This window comes from Corvus hawaiiensis, chromosome 3 (genome assembly GCF_020740725.1).
Source record: "Corvus hawaiiensis isolate bCorHaw1 chromosome 3, bCorHaw1.pri.cur, whole genome shotgun sequence".
NCBI classification, from domain to species: Eukaryota; Metazoa; Chordata; class Aves; order Passeriformes; family Corvidae; genus Corvus; species Corvus hawaiiensis.
The window spans coordinates 88,505,449-88,523,040 of NC_063215.1; the positions used below are offsets into that span (position 1 = coordinate 88,505,449).

General features: G+C 41.2%; 1 protein-coding gene across 9 annotated transcripts in view; it reads right to left on the reverse strand.

The window, feature by feature from the left end:
• The window catches only part of LRFN2 (leucine rich repeat and fibronectin type III domain containing 2), a 153,725-nt gene extending 149,876 nt beyond the window's left edge, over positions 1-3,849 (reverse strand). For 3 of the 9 annotated variants that reach the window (XM_048297853.1, XM_048297858.1, XM_048297856.1), the window contains exons 1-2: positions 2,533-2,872; positions 1,813-2,019 (exon numbers count right to left, since the gene is read on the reverse strand). The gene's annotated coding sequence lies outside the window, so the exon portion shown is untranslated. Of the gene's footprint in view, positions 1-1,812; positions 2,020-2,532; positions 2,890-3,736 lie in introns of those variants that run through there. The other 6 variants (XM_048297860.1, XM_048297854.1, XR_007202404.1 and 3 more) reach the window with 6 other exon arrangements.
• Positions 3,850-17,592: the final 13,743 nt, after the last annotated feature.

Genomic DNA, 17,592 nt, shown 5'->3' on the forward strand with positions numbered 1-17,592 from the left:
GCTGTGCTGGGGAGAGCAGGACAGACACTGCCTCTGATCCAAGAGGTGATACAGATCTTTGCTGGGTATCATGGGTTAAAATAGCTTGGTTCAGCATTAATTTTTTGCTACCTGTCTCCTTGCATTGCTTATTTTTTGCACCCCCTCTCTCCCCAAGAATTAGAAGCAGTTTCAGGGAAGCTCTGGAGCTCTTCTTCTTGCTGCTGCAACCCGGCAGCTCCGAGCAGAAAGCACACGAGAAGCACTCTGTTATGCTCAAGTGGTGATCTGTGGGCAATGCAAACTCACCACAGACACAGAGTAAGCTGTAAACAAGGAGACTGCAACCAGCCTGAAACACGGCAAGAGTGAAAGTAATTATTTGTCTGTCTTTCTTCTCACCACAAGCCAAAACTTCCCTTAGTACAGTGGCTGTATACAGCAAGTTCCAATAGGAAATTGATCCCCTGCATGGCAATGTTTCCACTTTCTGGAGGAACAGAAAATCCACCTGACAACTGTGTTGCATCTGCTGGACATACCCATGATGAACATTATATTATAAAGTTAAGAGGTGTCAATTTAATTAGCTGTGACTTTATAGACTGAAGTGATGCTTACTGTTTCCCTGCCTCCTCATAAAAAGAGTTTTTCTGTCATAGTAATTCCAAAGATGGAGTAGGTAAAATAAACCTTATTCTTCTTAATATCTCTATGGCACTGCCCCAAAAATACTAGATCAGGTAGTCTGAAAAGAGAAAAAATTTTCTTGCTTTAAATCAATATTATTTGGCTCTTTTGTGGAGGTAGGAGTCACCCAGTTTAAGAACCCTACCTTGCATACACTGCCACAGCTGACCATTTTACATTTCCAGTTACTAATCTACCATACTGGGACTTGTTGACTTCACTGCCAATTTCTTTCACTGCATTAGTTCCTTTCTTTTATTCAGTCATGCACTTGCTTTGTCTCCCAAACGTGCGCATATGTCCATTCAAATCAGAGACTCAGATTCCATTTTGATATATCTTGTGCTGTGCTGCCACTTAGATGCTTCCCCCACCCCAATCTCAGCACATTTAATCTTGCTGAGAGCATATATGTCTGCTGACGTCAGACAGACATGACATAGCATATACCTGTTTGTGTACCCCATCCCCCACATGCCCACCTTACCACTTGTGGATGTCCATCACCAGCGGCATTGCCTTACCAAGAACAACAGCCTCTGTGGCAGCAGACGCTGAAGTGGGTGCCCACTGCCCCTCCACACCCCTCACTCCCTTCCCTTCTCTAGCTGTTCCTATGCCTTCCATTTCTTCACATGACATTTTCCAAGATCCTCACACTTTTCCTCTCTGGTTTTACATACAGCAGAGTTGATCTGTCCAGCGAAGTTCTTCCTTAGCTTTGCAGGATTTACTAATTCCTCAGAAAGCTGAAATTAGTTTCACAGCTTTACTCTATTCCTCAAGTCTTCCTTTATTAGAAACCAAATTATTATCCTTTCTTTTAAACAACTTTCCATCACTGTTTAAAAACTATCATAAAAAATTCCTATTGACTCTTAAAAAAATATTCTCTTTGAAGTGCCTTTTCATACCATGAGAAGCAGAACCCAGACTGAGATCCATTACTCTACATGAACAATCTTATCTAAGCTAGAATGAAAAGGGAGATAAAGTTATACATTTCTCCAATGCTTTAGGATGTACGACTGAGATATTTTTTGCCATCAGAGGTAACTGTCTATAAAATGTTTTGGGTACATATCTATATATAGTTAATAACTACACAGTTTATACATACATACGAAAAAATCTTGCACTTACCTTAGAGAAGTAGCATTTATCCCAGGTTTGGTAAAATAGGCTCAGACAGGCACTTAGACCTTCTTTCTATTCCATGCATCCTTTTTTCAAAAGAAGATAGAATCAGAAAAATCCCAGTTGATCTCTAGCAAACCAAAATGCAGACAAGATTTTTTTGTCAGATGCAGCCTGATTCAGTGAAGTCCGAGCGTGTGAATCCCTGAGACTCTTTGTTCAGTAATATCCAAAGCACAAAAAAAGCAAAGGAAAAAAAAAGAAAAAGGAAAAGAATAAAAAAAAGTGAACAACTTGTTCTTTTCCTGTGTCGTTTAAAAAACCCAGTCTTGGAGGACTAAGCAGCCTGCAGGCTTTTTGAGCATTCTCATCCTAGTGCATCCCAAGGTAACACATGCATTTCAGTATTGCAAGTCTTCAAGTTCATACAAGCAAGCCCAGCTCCTGTGTATGTGAGTGTGTGTTGGGGTAGGGGGCTGAGTTGTACCGCGGGGGGAAGAGAGGCAGGGTGATACACACACTCACAGTCATGCAGTGATGGAAGAAGGAAAAACAGCAAAGTGGAGTGATCTCACAAAGTGCTCTAGATGGCAGAGCCTGCACAGCTTGTAAGACAAGCAATGTGCACACACCAAAAAAAAAAAAAAAAAGGAGAGAGGGAAAAAAAAAGATAGAGAGTGAAAAACCCGAGAGAACTAGCAGGCAGCTTCAGGAATTTCTTCTTACCTCTTCTGACGATGCAACATACAGCAAGTGCTTTGTGCTGCATAGGAATCCGTGCAGGCACGACTCAGTCAGACCCCTCACTTCTGAAATAAACAAATATGTAGCAAAGGAAAGGGAAGAAAACCAGAAACCAGATGAAACGGGTACAAAAAGAAGCTAATAATAAACAAGTAAGAGTATCAGGGAGGAGTCTTAAGTGGGCAGGAGGCAAATACTTGGTATAGAAAGAGGCATCTAAACTCCTGATCCTAACAGATTGGCTCTGTAATTATGTGGCAAAGCACTGCCCTCTAAGCCATTGCGTAATAATAGAAACCTAAGCTGTGTAGACACAGCCTGAAATGCTAAATCCTCAGGAGCAACACTCAACATTTGTCAGTAGAAAGCCTGTCGGTTCTCTGGGGGCGGAGGAAGAGGAGGGAAAAGAGAAGGGGAGAGAAATTTTACTGCAAAATGCATAAGCTGCAGTTGCAAAGAGCTCTCAGGTGGTGCCGATGCTTGAAATGTTATAGTGGAAGTCATATATATCTGTATCTATATAGGAAAAGATAGATAAAAACAATATGTGGTGCTTAGGGACACAGTTTAGTGGTGCATTTGGCAGTGCTGTGTTAACGATTGGGTTTGATGATCTCAAAAATCTTTTCTGACTTAAACCATTCTATGATTCTAATAGCACTGTCAGCTCCATTCATGCTATTTAATACTGGAAACAATTTTCCCTTGCTGTGTTTTAGAAACTTAAATGACAAGGAGAAGAACATGTGCAGAGGTTGTCCATGTTAAATATTATTATTTCTAATGCTGATGGCAAGACAGTAGTAGTAGTTGTCCCTTTGCATTGAACAGTATTGCAATGTCTAAATAAAACCTGAGCTGAGATAAAAGAACTCAGAAGGATTGATCAGCCTTTGTCATTTATCAGTGGGTTCCTCTCTCCAGCCCTCCTGACACAGAGACACTAATTTTCTTCTGCGTCTCTTGGCTGAAGAGGCTCCTAGACAGAGCCAGGGAAAAGATGAGCACTGGCTACAAAAGAGGAGGAAAAAATCCAGCTTCTTCAACTTACTACACACCAGTATCAATACATCAACAGAATGAACAGCTAATTATGCACATGGAAGGAACAGGAAAAAAAAACCAACACCAAAAAACTCACAAAAACAAACCAAGAAAGTAATATCATTTTGCAATGGAAATTTACCTGAAAACTGTGGCCCTGGGTCACACCTATGGTCCGTCTAATCCAGTGTCCTGTGTCTGGACAGTGATCAGCACTACACACCTCTGAGGAATCTGAATGAATTTTTGAAGCCTGGGCTAGACAGCCTGGACTAACCTGTTCATGGGCAGAGCTTCTCCTTAATCCCTGTTCTTTAAAGATTAGTTAATGCACTGAGGCATGAGCAGTGGAACCGTCTGCTTCTGCACATCCAGATTAAACATGTAAGGTCTGATTCTGAGGGCCTTTGTAGTTGGCGTAAAGTACACCTCTTTTAAGGCACTCAAGATCTAAAGAGTAAAAATCTTCTGATGCTTTGTAAACATCCCAGTGTGAAAAAAGGCCAAGAGTTCAGAAAGAGCTGTAGTATTTCAGTCTGAAGGGTAAGAACTATATTTTTATAGCCTCGTCTAGCCTAGTTACTCTCCTCATTTACTCCTTACTCCTGGTGTAAACATCTGATGTACTTCAAGAGGCTATCCAGTGCAGGCAGAAGAACCAGGTCGCCCAAATAATGTGCAGGTATCAGATTTGGCCCCTAGAAAGCCACACCAGACTGAACTGAAATGTTTGAAGATATTTTTGTGAATGACTGCATAGAGGAATACCTGGGGTTTTTTTGGAAGGGCAGGTTCTGCTGCAAACTTGAGATTCCTTACTGTTACCAGTCTCACTCCTTTGACCTGTGCCTGCTGCACTCCCAGTGACTCTCTCTCTGTATCCCTAAGGTGCAGGCTGCAGACATCGCACGCATGGGATCCACTGTGGTTAAACAGATGGGGAAGGACTGCAGAGAGAGCAGTTGCCTATTTTTCAGCCTATTCATCTTTCCTTGGCTCTATGTGGAATAGTGCTGAAGGGGTCTTCTTGGGAGGAAGGCCAAGAGTTACCACAGTCAGTAATCTTACTGGGCACTGAAGGAAGTGGCCTGGCAAAGGAAGACTTGAGAATATGTAAGATGCCAAACTAGGTGTTAAAATATTAAAAAATTACTTCATGTACAGATGACTGAAACCTGAACTTAGAAAGCTAAATTTAAAGACAACTCCTGGGAATCCTGGGCCAAGCATATTGGCTAGAAAATCAAATCAAAGCTCTAATCATGTCAGTGCCTTATAAAATAAATGTCAGTGCATGACAGACAGAGATGTCTATCTTTTAATGACATCAGGAATTAATACTAGACTCTGAGACTAGTGTTTCAGAGTCTGATTTGAAAGCAAAATATTGTTTGCAATGACAATTCGTTAATGCACTCCAAAAATCTTCCAAAAATCTTTCACCAGCTACAGTTTTGACTGTGAAAACTCCCAATGCAAAATAAAAGATTATACAACACTGGAAAAAAGCAAAATCACCTGAAAAAAGGTTTACATAAGTCTGTGGTGTGGGTCCCCAAAGTGCAAGGCCAGGGTGCTTTCCAGCTGTCTGTGATGCCCTTCAGAATTTAATCAGAATTCCCTGGCATTTGCCCCTCAGCTTCTCCTCTTCACTAACCATCCCTGGTATTTATATATTTCTTTGCTCCCAAGTAAGGAGCTTCTCAGTGAATCAACAGCATTCTTTCTTGGTCCTCCTAGCAGGTTACCACTTGCACTTATCTCTTTTGCTCAGGTCTCCCCTCTCTCCAGTCCTGCCCTAGCTCGCAGTCAGCCAGCGAGGGTGTTTGAGCTATATCTGCTCTTATTTCCACCTCTACAGAAATCCCATCAGACCCAAAGAGAAGTCTCATTCTGCCTAGGTTGTGATCATCTCACAGAAAGAACTGGAAAGAACCGTCATGAAAAGAACTGTCAAGGTTCAATTTTTAATTCTTGGCTTAGATATAGAAAATACATGAGAGACCAAGAGTACAGATGGCTAACTTTTGCTCCATGAATCTTCCTGAGCAGCTGAAGCTTTCAGTGATGCAGGAAATCCCGTGCCCCAACAGAATGCATAATTTTTCTAAGAAGAGAGATGCATAAAACTCATAAAATCCTTGAAATCCCATTCATACAAGTTTCCTTGTCAAGTGGCGATCACCAAAAGACCTAACTTGAGAAAGAATTTTGTAACAGAAACCCTCTCCTTTCACATACAGTGCCACATACAACATCGAAACCTAAGAAAACTGAACTAGGATAGCAAAGTGAGACAAAAATAAAATTGAGATGTTTTTGTGACTTCCAGGACAACTTCACCTGCTACAAACACCATTGTCCTTTCCAAGGCTAGCAGACAACACACTGGAGCCTTTGGCCATCTGATTGACAATACAATTTAGCATGTGCTTCTAGACATCGGTGATTCCCATTTCCTGCCCACTCTCTTCCAAACTGAAGTAGTCAGCACTGGTCCACATGAGTGTTTAATCAATGGCTGCCAATCAGTTACATTGATTGAAAGAAAGTCTAAAAATCCTTTTGTCTGTGGCCTTACTGATGAAAACAGTTGTCAGGAGCTGAAGACACCAGCTTTCAAACATTGGAGGTTTGGGGAAGGATTATATATTTCTTCGGTGCTGTACAGCTCAGCTCTTTACAAATCACTGAATATCTGTTTACACATGTATATGCCAGTAAAAAATCTCCTTCTCACACCCTCCACCCACACATCCCTCTGCTTTTAAAAGCAGCTCCAGCCAACAGACAAATGGAATGTGATTTCTTTCATTTTCTTGCATCTTAGCAAGGGGAAATCTTAATCCAAATTTCTAGACCCAGAGATCCAACAGAGACCACATGCTGTTTCACAGTGCAGTGGAAGGAAAAGGGTTTTGAGGGTATTGATGAGACAACAACATCACAGAAGGTCCCTTTTGCAATACACTGTTATAAAAAGCATAGACCAATATCACAACAAAAATATGAGGATGAACTTCATTAAAATATTTCAACAACCCCACAACAACCCTTCACTGTCCATCTTGCAGCTAAATGCAGAAGGGTTTCAAATACCAGGAAAAAGTTGTTTCAGGTCATAGAATAAATTATACATTCATAATCTACTCCATTCTAAGCATTCATCGCATCTGGAATAACCAGGATACTTATGCTAATCTTAAGAGGACCTACTGTAACTTTTAGATGCTCTGAAAGAAGGTCAGTATAATATTTTTATCCCAGGGTTATTATTCTTCCCAGGTTCTCGCTTTACAAGCAGGAAAATCCTTGTACTTCTGTTTTGCATAATCACATGTCCAGCTAGGTGAGTAAAATTTAATGCCCTTTGATTGATAGGTTAAGACCAGAAGGGATCATTATGGCCATCTCATTTGACCTTCTGCATAACCTCAGTTACAGAAATCCTCTCTGTGGCTCCTGCATCTATCATCATAATATTGGGTGTTGCAAAAAAAATCTTTTATAAAGGCAATCACTTGATTTAAAGATTTCAAGGGATGGTGTATTCATTCTCCACTCTCTTCATATCTTTAACTGCTGCTATTGTTAAAAAATGTCCACATCTCATTTTGTTACTCAAAAGGCTCTGATATGTCATCAAGACTTTAAAGTGATAATTATGAATTACACCTGGATATCTCCCGTTCAGAAAACTCAGAATTAGGAATAGCAGAAGTTTCTCCCAGCCAAGTGGACTGGTTCCACTGGGGGCAAATGAGTGCTATTTGAGACCAGTGTAATCTAGTCACTCAACAAACAAATAAACAAACAAACAAATAAACTTATTTAGTGGACATCTGTTTTAGCACAGTGTTCATCAGAATAAAGAGACTGCCTTGGCAATACTCTCCCAATTCTCTTAATTTGATGAAAAGTATAGCATTAGCTTCTACACTATACCTGGAGGCAGCAGAACTCTGCCACCTGCCCATCAGGAAGCAGGACCTCATCCTGGTGGGTTTGCAACCTCTGGCATCGATTCACTCTGTGCAGAATGCTCCCAGTCACCACTGAAATCCAGAGGGGAAGCAGATGCTCAGTGCAATAAAGGCATGGCACAAGAGGAGTGTGAATATGAGTCTTCATTCTATATTTTGACCCTTTCCACACAGAATAAAAGATGCCAATGGTTTTCATTATTGAAAGAGGATGTGTGCACTTGCCATGCAACAGGGGGCCCCTCTTTGGAGAGGATTCTGTTAGGCTGTGGTCATCTGTTACAATTCCACAGGCAGTAGGAGCAATGTAAGGGACGTCAAGCTCTCCACTGCCCCGACTGGGATTTGCTGCAGTAACTCCCCTGCCAATCTCATGTTTGCACCAGCTGAGTCACTTGTCTTTGTGCCCTGTTACAAGCTACAGATCTTAGTTTGCTTTCTAATTGACACTTAAAAAGCAGTTTGGAGGAAGAGAAGGTTGTTCGGCATTTTGTAACATTTAAGGAGAGAGGAATTGTAAGAGACTGGGGACAGGTAACCTTCAGACAGGATTTGTCAACCAGGGATAATGTTGTGAAACCAGTCTTACGCTAATCATGCGAGAAGACTCTAGCATACAATGCACAAGAGTCCATGTCTAGGACAAGGTCGACTGCTTAAGCTGTTTAGGAATCATTCTAGTCCTTTCAAAACTGCATGTCTCAGCCATGGAACCGAATGGTTACAATTTTGTAACTAAAAAGAGTACATGGAGGAGGTGAGAATCTTTCGGGCAAATTCTTGTTTTGTATCAAAACTACAGTCATCACTGTATATACAAGTCAGTATTTGCTAATGGTTGTCACATTATAGCGGGGAGGTGTCAAAGGAATGAATCCATCAATAACCTCAATGATCTACCTTGCAAATTGTGGGAAAAATTCTTCCCAGCCACAAAGCACTTAGTTTCTGTGGTCAAAATTATCTGAAAGCTATTAAGTTTGCCAAGGATGGAGCAGACGCTTAAAAGGAGCAATCCTAGATGTCTGAAATGAGTAAGATTGTAACACAGGGCTTGCAGTACACAGAGCAAAATAAATAATATAAGGTCATGTTTTTCTTAATGAAGCTTAAGCATGATGCAAAATGTGGGGTTTGTATTCCTAAAACAAATTTTACATTACTTAAACAAAATATTTTGGGTAGAAAAGAAGAAAAGCCATGAACGAGGCATGAGCTTGGGATCTGACTTGGAACATGAGTATTATCAAATTTTGATGCAGAAAGGAACAGGAAACAGGAATGGGTTTGAAAGCCTCAGAGGAAATGCCACCCCTTTGAACGCAATGTACAACTTCTGCCTGCTTTGCTAGGCCCCAGCTTGGGGGAAGATGGGCTCCTTACTGCTCCCTCTTCCTGAGCCTGATATCAATAAAGTGTAGGCGTGTAGAAAGGAGGCTCAACAACTTCTTCCTGGCTCTTGTCTGAGACCTCGGAAGCCTCCATAGGATGTGCATGAGTGAGGTACCTGCTCTCATTCTAACCCAGATGGGCACACCCAAAGAGAGGAGGAAGAGGAAATTTTGTGGTACTGCAGAGTAGCCGTGTCAGGATAACAAGTGATTTGGATTTCTCTCTCAGCCTCTGTTCCTATTTGATTCTATCAGAGGAAAAGAAGGAAGGAGAAAATTAGCCCATATCTTCTTCCTTATTTACTTCATAAAGTTAAGAGATAATGACAGCTGTCTTAAGAACGCATCAGTGAAAGCAAGACCTAAGTCAAAGCACGTAAATTTAAGCTGATATCAGAAAGAAGCACAGCAAGAACTCCTTGGCTGTGAGGAGCAACAGGGTACACAGAGTAATTTCAGAGGTTTTGGGTTATCTCAAGCATAGTATGAAGAAAGCATTTTAAGAACAACCTGAATACAGAGTATTTTTACAAGGTTTTCACTGTTCTCTCTGGTCTCAGCTTTGAAAGAGAAGTGGGATCTGACCTTCAGTCAGACCTTGCATGTCCAGGGCATCTGAGAGTGTCTTCCCTGTTCTGTTATTCTGCTCAGAGACACTGGAGTGATGCCTTTTCCTGGTCTTAAAATCAAGAGTCAAACATGGTGTCATGGTTTAGCACAGTTAAAGAAGGCTCCATCAGCCAGGGAAGTGATTCTCTTGCAAAGAGGGGCTTACAGCTTCCTCTATGACCTGACAGAACCTATCAACTGGCTAGTTTGAATATTGGCAACTTTTTAAGCCACTTAAGAAGCTTGACACGCCTCTGTGATCCACATTTAAGAACAAGCAAACCCTCTCGGAAAAAGCTCTCTCTTGCTTCCGGCCTTGTGATAGGTAACTGGGGGGCTCGCGTGGCCCAGTGGGGCTCAGCCCAGGCCGGCCAGGAGACAGCCATCCTGGAGCTGTGTGGCCCTGTTCCACCCGCAGCCCCTCAGTGTGAGCCAGGCCCGCAGCCCTGCTCTGTGCAGGCGGCGCAGCCCGGCTCCCCCCTCCAGTGCGGCCGAAATTCATCTGAGGCCGCTGCCCAGCAAAGAGCATGTGACCAACAGCGAGAGGCGAATTCCAGCTGCAAGGCCCGGGTGAGATGAACCCTTTTAGTGCTGTAAGTTTCCTCCAGAACAGATGAAGCCTGCAGACATCAATCCTCTCCCGAGTCAGAGGAGGAGGAAAGGTGGAGGCAAGTGAAGAAAACACCATAGAGACACCAAAGTCAGTAAAGAAGAGCTGAAACCCTGAGGGAGGAGAAAGAGGAGATGCTTCAAGGGTAGAAGCTGAAATTCTATTGTAAAGCTATGGTGATGGACTATGATACATCAGAGTACCTGCTGTAATTTCGTGAAAGCATGGGGGGGGTGGAGCATTCAAATTGCAATTGTGAGCAAAAGTATCTGTGCTGAAACAAGCAAATGACTGTAATGGTGAGCAAAAGTACCTGCGCTGAAATGAGCAAAAGTTGAAGTAGATGTAATTTGATGAGAAGCTCGGACAGAAAGAGGTGAAAGTGATGAAGACCCTTGCTCCCAGGGGAGGAGGAGGGCCTCTGTTCCTGGAGCTGAAGATGCTCCTAGAGATAGGTGAAGAGAACATTTGTTTCTGAGCAGCTCATCCTTAAAATGGTACCCCAGTATCCCAAGATTGGACCCTCAAAAGCAGTTGTGGGGAAAGCTGTAAGTCAAGGGCAGGGACTTTCACATGCGAGCAGAGAACCAACCCAGACGACTGTCTTGCTGTGACATTGAAGCCATGAAAGAACTGTTTCTTGTGGAGATGTCTCCATAGCATGAGCAAGAGAGACTCCTCTCCCTAAGTGAACTGAACAAGGTTATTATAGAAGTGGTAATCTGACTGAAAATCTCAAGGGTTGTCTTTTTACGTTGTCAGTGGGAGAAGGGAGAAAGGTGGGGGGAGGAGAAGTGTTCTGAAGGTTTAGTCTGAGTTTTTCTTTCTTTTAGGTCTGTTAATAAACTTCTTTATATTCTTTTACGTTTTGTGCCAGCTTTGCTTTCTCCTAATTCTTATCTCACAGAAGGAAAATAAGTAATGGATATTTTGAACCAAACCACTACACTCAATTGGTGTTTCTGCCTGGTTTACAAACTGAACCCACTGCACATGGTTAAAAGGGGAAAAAGGAATTTTACCTTGGTATTTATTTTAAGGATCTTTAGGTGCACCACGTCCAGGTGGAATGCACCCAAATACACACCACACTGCACACACACGATAGATAGAGTATAACATTATAGGTCTTACTAATTAGCATATCTATCAAAGATTCCCCAATGAGAGGCTTGAATGAGCCCGCTCCCCAAGGAATCTCCCCCTGGATGGTTCTATCTTGGTTTACAGAATGTGTTCTGGAGGGGACCTTGGGGTCTGGGGCACACTAACCCCTACCTATGAAGCTTCTAAAATGTTTAGTCTTCTATCTGAACAAACAAGTCCAAGAATGTAGGCAAAAAGCACTAAGAATACAGAAGTTGTAAAAAGGTATAACAGGAGTGTAAAAGAAAAGGCAAAAAATCATCATGGCATCAGGAGAAAACAGAACATGTAAGCAATAAACATACATGGAGGAAAACTTCTCTCATGTATAAAAAGCTTGAGCATCTATTGCAAGGCATGTGCGATCCAGCTCAGTATTTTAACACCCAATGCAAAAACTTTGGGAATTCAATTTTTGCAGTAAGTTTCCTTTATAGGGGTTGGACAATCTTTGCATCAGCTGCTACTTCTCTTCGCCAGCCTCCTGAACCTCTGTGTTCACAGAGATTACACATGGAAGAAAATCTGTACTTCCTAGAAAATCATAGTATGAGTAAGATGGACTTCATTTCTGTATTCCCTTATAAAATGTCAAATATTCATAGCTATGTCAAATTAAATGAGTTTCTTGTACTGCTATTCTTTTCACCTCATTGGGTCCTCCTCATGTGATATCTGTCCTGCCATTACATGATCTACCCCAAGAGACTTCACCTTTATCTAACATTATTCAATGCAATCTCAGTTTCAGATCAGAATAAAGGAAAAAATACAAATTTCAGAAGGAATTGGCTACCGATCAACCGCTGTGTCTTTATCACAGTTGTATTATAGGAGAGACAGAAAACGCCTTTGTCATTACAGGCATATGAAAGACATACAATAAGGCTTGGAATTTGGTTCACTACAGAGCAAATAAATACTCCCTAGAAGTTAAAAGGAAATTATTCTGAAATAGATGCAGAAATCTTTAAGAAACCAGGCACATAAATGTCCAAACCAGAATAAGCAATTCTTGCTTTCTTTTTGACAGCTGCCCTGATTTCTGTACATAGGATTGAACATGAGGCCACCAGAGCAGAAGCCTGAAACACTCCCATGTTTCTCCTGTACCTGGAAATCATTGTCTCTGTAATTGGGCATAAAATGGGATATTTAGAATGCATTGACAATTACTGTACAGCTGGATGAAAAACTGTGGAGAGAGTAATGGTTTTCATAAGAATTAGGCAGATGAAAATATTAAAAATAGAGGATACTGAGAGAGAAAATGTAGCTGGGCATTATAAAATGAAATTTAGTGATGTATAAAGCCTTGATAAGTGTGAGAAAATATACAAATGCAGATGTAAATATATACACAGGGATGCATACCTGTTCTGAGACAGCTATTCTGGAGAGCCACCTTAGAGACTTTGGGGTACTTCAAAGGCTGTGGTACTCCACACATGATCAAGTACATTAAAAACAGAACCTTACTTGTCTACAGAACTTATAAACTAGATGGGTTGTCAGACAGATGAATAATGTGTGCTGACATCGAGATTTGGGCCCTTTGATCATAATTTTGGTCTGAACAGCCTCCCCAGCAGCAAAGCCTTCAGAGCTGTGGGATGTGGGATGACCCAAGATCCCTTGAGGGCCCTATGCCAGTCACCCCTGGAGTGCCCATTAAATTAATGGATATCTCTATCATTATACTCCGTACTGCTGTAACTTAACTGGAAATTTCTTTTCCTGGCCTAGGACCTGGCTACAGAAGCACTTACACCTGCTGCAAACTGATGCCATCAAGCTGACACCATCCTGCTTTATAAAGGGATAAAGACGACGGCTGAAGGCACCCCAAAGTATCCCTTTCTCTAGATCTCACATATGCTCCCACACTGCAGCAATGTAGGAGGAGATGGTGCTGCAGGGAGGCAAGGGTACAAATTCCCCTGTGTGTTTACTCCCTGCATACTGCCCAACATCTTTGCAACCCATCCTAAGAGTTCAGTTCCTGGTTTGCAGTACAGAAAGAGAAGGAAATAGAGGTAGTTCTGCCACGTCGTCCCAGGGTTGCTGGGAAAAGACAGGGAACCTGGCAGAATGAACATTTAAAAACAAAACAAAACAAAATAAAACAAAACAAAAACAAAGAAGCGATAGAGCCAAAAAAACCAAGTGTGGAGAGAGAACAGGCACCAAATGCATGAAACAAGAAAGCAGAGATTTAAAGGGAGCATCACAAAGGGTTTTGAGACTTACATGTGTATATGAATGGAAATTGAGTGAAAACAAGAGAGCAGAGAAAAAAATAAAGCTAAGAGAAGAACATGCAGAAACTCAAAAAGGGAATTGGTGAGCGAGCCAAAAGGGGCAGAATGAATTTATGGCTGTCTTCTCCCTTACTATTCTGGGCAGCAAATAAAATACAGGCTGATGACTTCAGCATCACCAGGCAAGACACACAGTTTTGTGGGACATCATTGAAGTGTGCAAATTTTTTTGGAACGTTTTCCCAGAATCTCATACTAGTGTATTAACCATGATGTCTGTGAACCTGAGGTGAGTGCCACTAAACAAATAAACATAACAGAAACTCCCTGCTTCACACCAGCTAATAGAGATACCCACTACAATTGTAAAAGCTGTGAAACTGAAATGTTAATTTCTTTCATGCCAAAGGTTTCAAAACAAACAGACTCTTTAGTTAGGAGATTGTATTTTATAGAACCCAAAAAATTACCCCTACAAAAATAATAAAAGCAAAGCCTTCCCTTGGTAATAAAATCATAACGTTTCCTGACTGTCTGATGAGAATGTATTTAGGGAAGCCTGATGTGCAGTCACACACCTACTTATTTCTGTTCTCACGTGGTATGTGTAACTGCTTTTCTTTAATGTATGCAGGCAGAAGAAAGGGGCATTTATATACATATATATGTTCCAATTTTGGCGGCACACTCCTTTTGATCAAACACACCATTGCTTAAAGAGAGGACAGAATAGCAAAAATAGAGGCAGATATTAAAGAGAAGGCAGCGTTCAGTGCTAGGATCCAGGGCACAGCCCTTCCCTTCCCACACCAGCATTTGTGTGGGGGCTCAGTGGTGGATCCAAGTCCAGCTCCCATCACTGGCTGCACAAGAGTATCACACACAGGCAGACACCAAAAAGCAGCTGTGTCACTCTCAATTAATATTTCTGTCTGGGAACAAGATCTGTTCATTTACAGAAGGACCATGGCTCAGCCACAAGATGTAAGCCAGGGAGCAAACACCATGACTTGGCACAAAATCTGGTCATAGGACATGAAACACACCATCAATTTAAATAATTAATTAAGACTTCCACTCAATTCTGGGATCATCCAGTTACTTAAATTGGAAATGCCTTTGTTGGTGCAGGTGTTTACCCTTATGCATCCACATGACATTTGGAGTCTTGCTGAGGCAGGCCAAGAGTGAATTATGCAATAGAAAACACCCTTTTTCCTGGATAAAGGGGACACCCATGCAAAGCTGATGATTTAGGGAAATGATGTTACCGCTGCCCCTAACAGGCAGACACCAAAGCTGCTCAGGCCAGGCAAAAAAGCCCACTAAGCACTCAGCTGCACTGCCAGGCATGCAAATGTCCATGCAACTTTGATCTGAGTTGTCAAACCATTGACATTTCACGGACCAAAGCCCTTCAAATCACACAGAAATGTACCTCGCCTTCCTCAGTGGATTTTGGATCAGACCTTACTGAACGCATAAAGCTGGCCATTTACTTTGATGTTTGATAAATTTCCTTCTCTTTGAGGTGTGTATTTTAATAATTTAACTAAATAGGCACATGTACTGCCAAGTACATTCTTTTTATGCAGCAGGAAAGCACTCCTGGTGCTGAAAAGGAACCCATTTGCTGTGAACCTCATTTATCTACTCTCACACAGGGTACAGCTTTCTTCAGGTGCAGTACAAGGGCTGAGACAGTTAACTACAAAGCTAACCCAACTAGAGACGCAAGGTGCTTTCCAGAAAAACAGCTTCACTCTCTACCTCTTCCCAATTTATTTATTTAAAATTAATTGGTATCTTTTTGTTTCTGATTTTCAGTCGGAGAGATAGTCTTAACCTAAAATTTAAACCTAAATCTCAACTTGGCTACCTGTTTTTAATCCTGATGTGAAACCAGTGGTTCCATCAAAGCAGGTTTTGAAAACTATGCAAGACCAAGTTATGAGGCAAGAAGGAATGATATTGACATGCAGAGACCCTCAGAAAGTAGTTTTCTTTACTTTCACCCAGAAAGGAGAAACCAATCACAGGTAAAAAAGGTACAGAGGTTTGATCTCTTCTCAAACATACTTAGGCTGTCTGAACCTGAAATTTTGATGAAAATTCAAAATAGCCTTTTTTTTCTATTAGAGAGAGTTTCATATTGAAAATAGACCTCTTTTAAAATATTATTTCTACTGATTTTCATAAGAAAGTTATCAGTTCAGTATATGTTTCCAACCATACTACTGTTTTCTCAAGATGGATTAAGTCACAAGGTGTCCAAAAGCAAAAGTGTGAAAATTAAATTGACCAAATTAAATCCCATTTAACTCTGAAATTGCCAATTCTAGTTCAGTGTTATCCCTAAACACCTAAATCAAGCCTCAAAGTAGCACTGAAAACTAAATCAAGGTCCCAAGTGTACTGAAGTTCACCTGAAATACACGCAAGCTGTGCCGTAATTTCAGCTGAATGCTTGTACACACAAGCTGCTATCTCTGACAGCAGAAAAAAACACCTAATTGTTGAAAATTGTTTAAGAAAACTGGAAGCACAAGTATTTATTAACTAGGTTCAGAGCGTGAACGAGGGAAGTTCCTTTGGTGGGAAGCAATTAAACTGAAATTGAGGTCAAATACAACCCGTAAAAACAGCATTTTGTTAGCTTGCTGTCAATGAGTGGGGTGAATACACTTCAAAAAGACCAATAAACATATAATCATTAAGATTCAAGCTTCTCCTTTCTACTATTAACTTCAGCTAACAGCCTGAGTTCCTGATCAGGAGAAACATCACCGGTGCAACACTGTGAATGCATGTAGGTCAGGCTACTTTTTTATGCTCTAGGGTCTGGCTGAGGTTTCAGAGAACATCCATGACAGGATTAGATTTGAAAAGGCTTCATTTTTATAGAAATGAAAAGGTATAATACACATAAAACCTTTAAAAACTTTAGCTAGTCCTCGCCCATATTAATCTTCATCAACTCTGTGCACATCACACAACTTCTGCAATAATGGCAGAAGTTATTTCCTAAAACTGTTGTCAAAGATATCTTAAAGAAAAGCAGGCAATTTGGAGGCATATAAGATTGAGTCTGAATGTACTGTTTATATTAGAGAAGATGGTCCCAAAGGGAAGATATATTCAGCAGAAAGTTGGATGTCCAGGTTGCAGAGCCTAGCTGTCAGATTCAGGAGGCTGCTGCAAGTCAAAGTTTCCTCAAGAACCTGACACAAAGTCTTTATGAAAGGCAGGAAAGGTGACATTGTTCAGCTTACATTCCCCCTTTGGAAACTACTGTTGCTTATCACTTCAGCTGTGAAGTGACTGCACTTCAATGCAGCAGATGTATGAAACCTGACAGAATAAATGTGGCAGGGTATGCACACAGCCTGTGTGCTGTGCTCTTGATGCAGTCTCCTGAAAGGAAACATTTTCAGCTCTATCACTGCAGTAATTTGAAGCTCTTCTGGATGATGCCCTGATAAATACCCCACAGAGAAACTCTGCATTGAGTAGGAGTGGACAGAGTCTCTCCAGCTCCAGCTTCTAGGTCCAGTCAAATAAGAAAGAGTAAGATCAAAATTACTAAAGTTTAGGCCCTTCGACCATGGTAAAACACCACACAGAGCAAAACAGATACTATTCTAGTATTCAAGACCTGTGCAGAGACTAGTCTAGGGGGCATGAACCAACCAGACAGCACCTACATAAATATCTCAACCAGCTCTAAAAAAGATGCAAAAAGTGGTAGTAAAGGTCTTATTGTCTCCCCTATATGGTTTCTTGTCTTTATAAAGAAGTGAATGACAGAAGCCACTGTGGTAGGGAAGGTTCTGTGAAATAACTTCTTGGGTATTCCCTCTGTGGTGAGTGACTTCTTTCTCCCATTTATTTTGTGAAATAAACTGTGCACTTACTTGAGTGGGGAAGAATAAGGCAGTCTAGGCCAAATGTACATTTTCTGCCTGTAAAGATGATTATAAGGAGATTAATAAATCTGG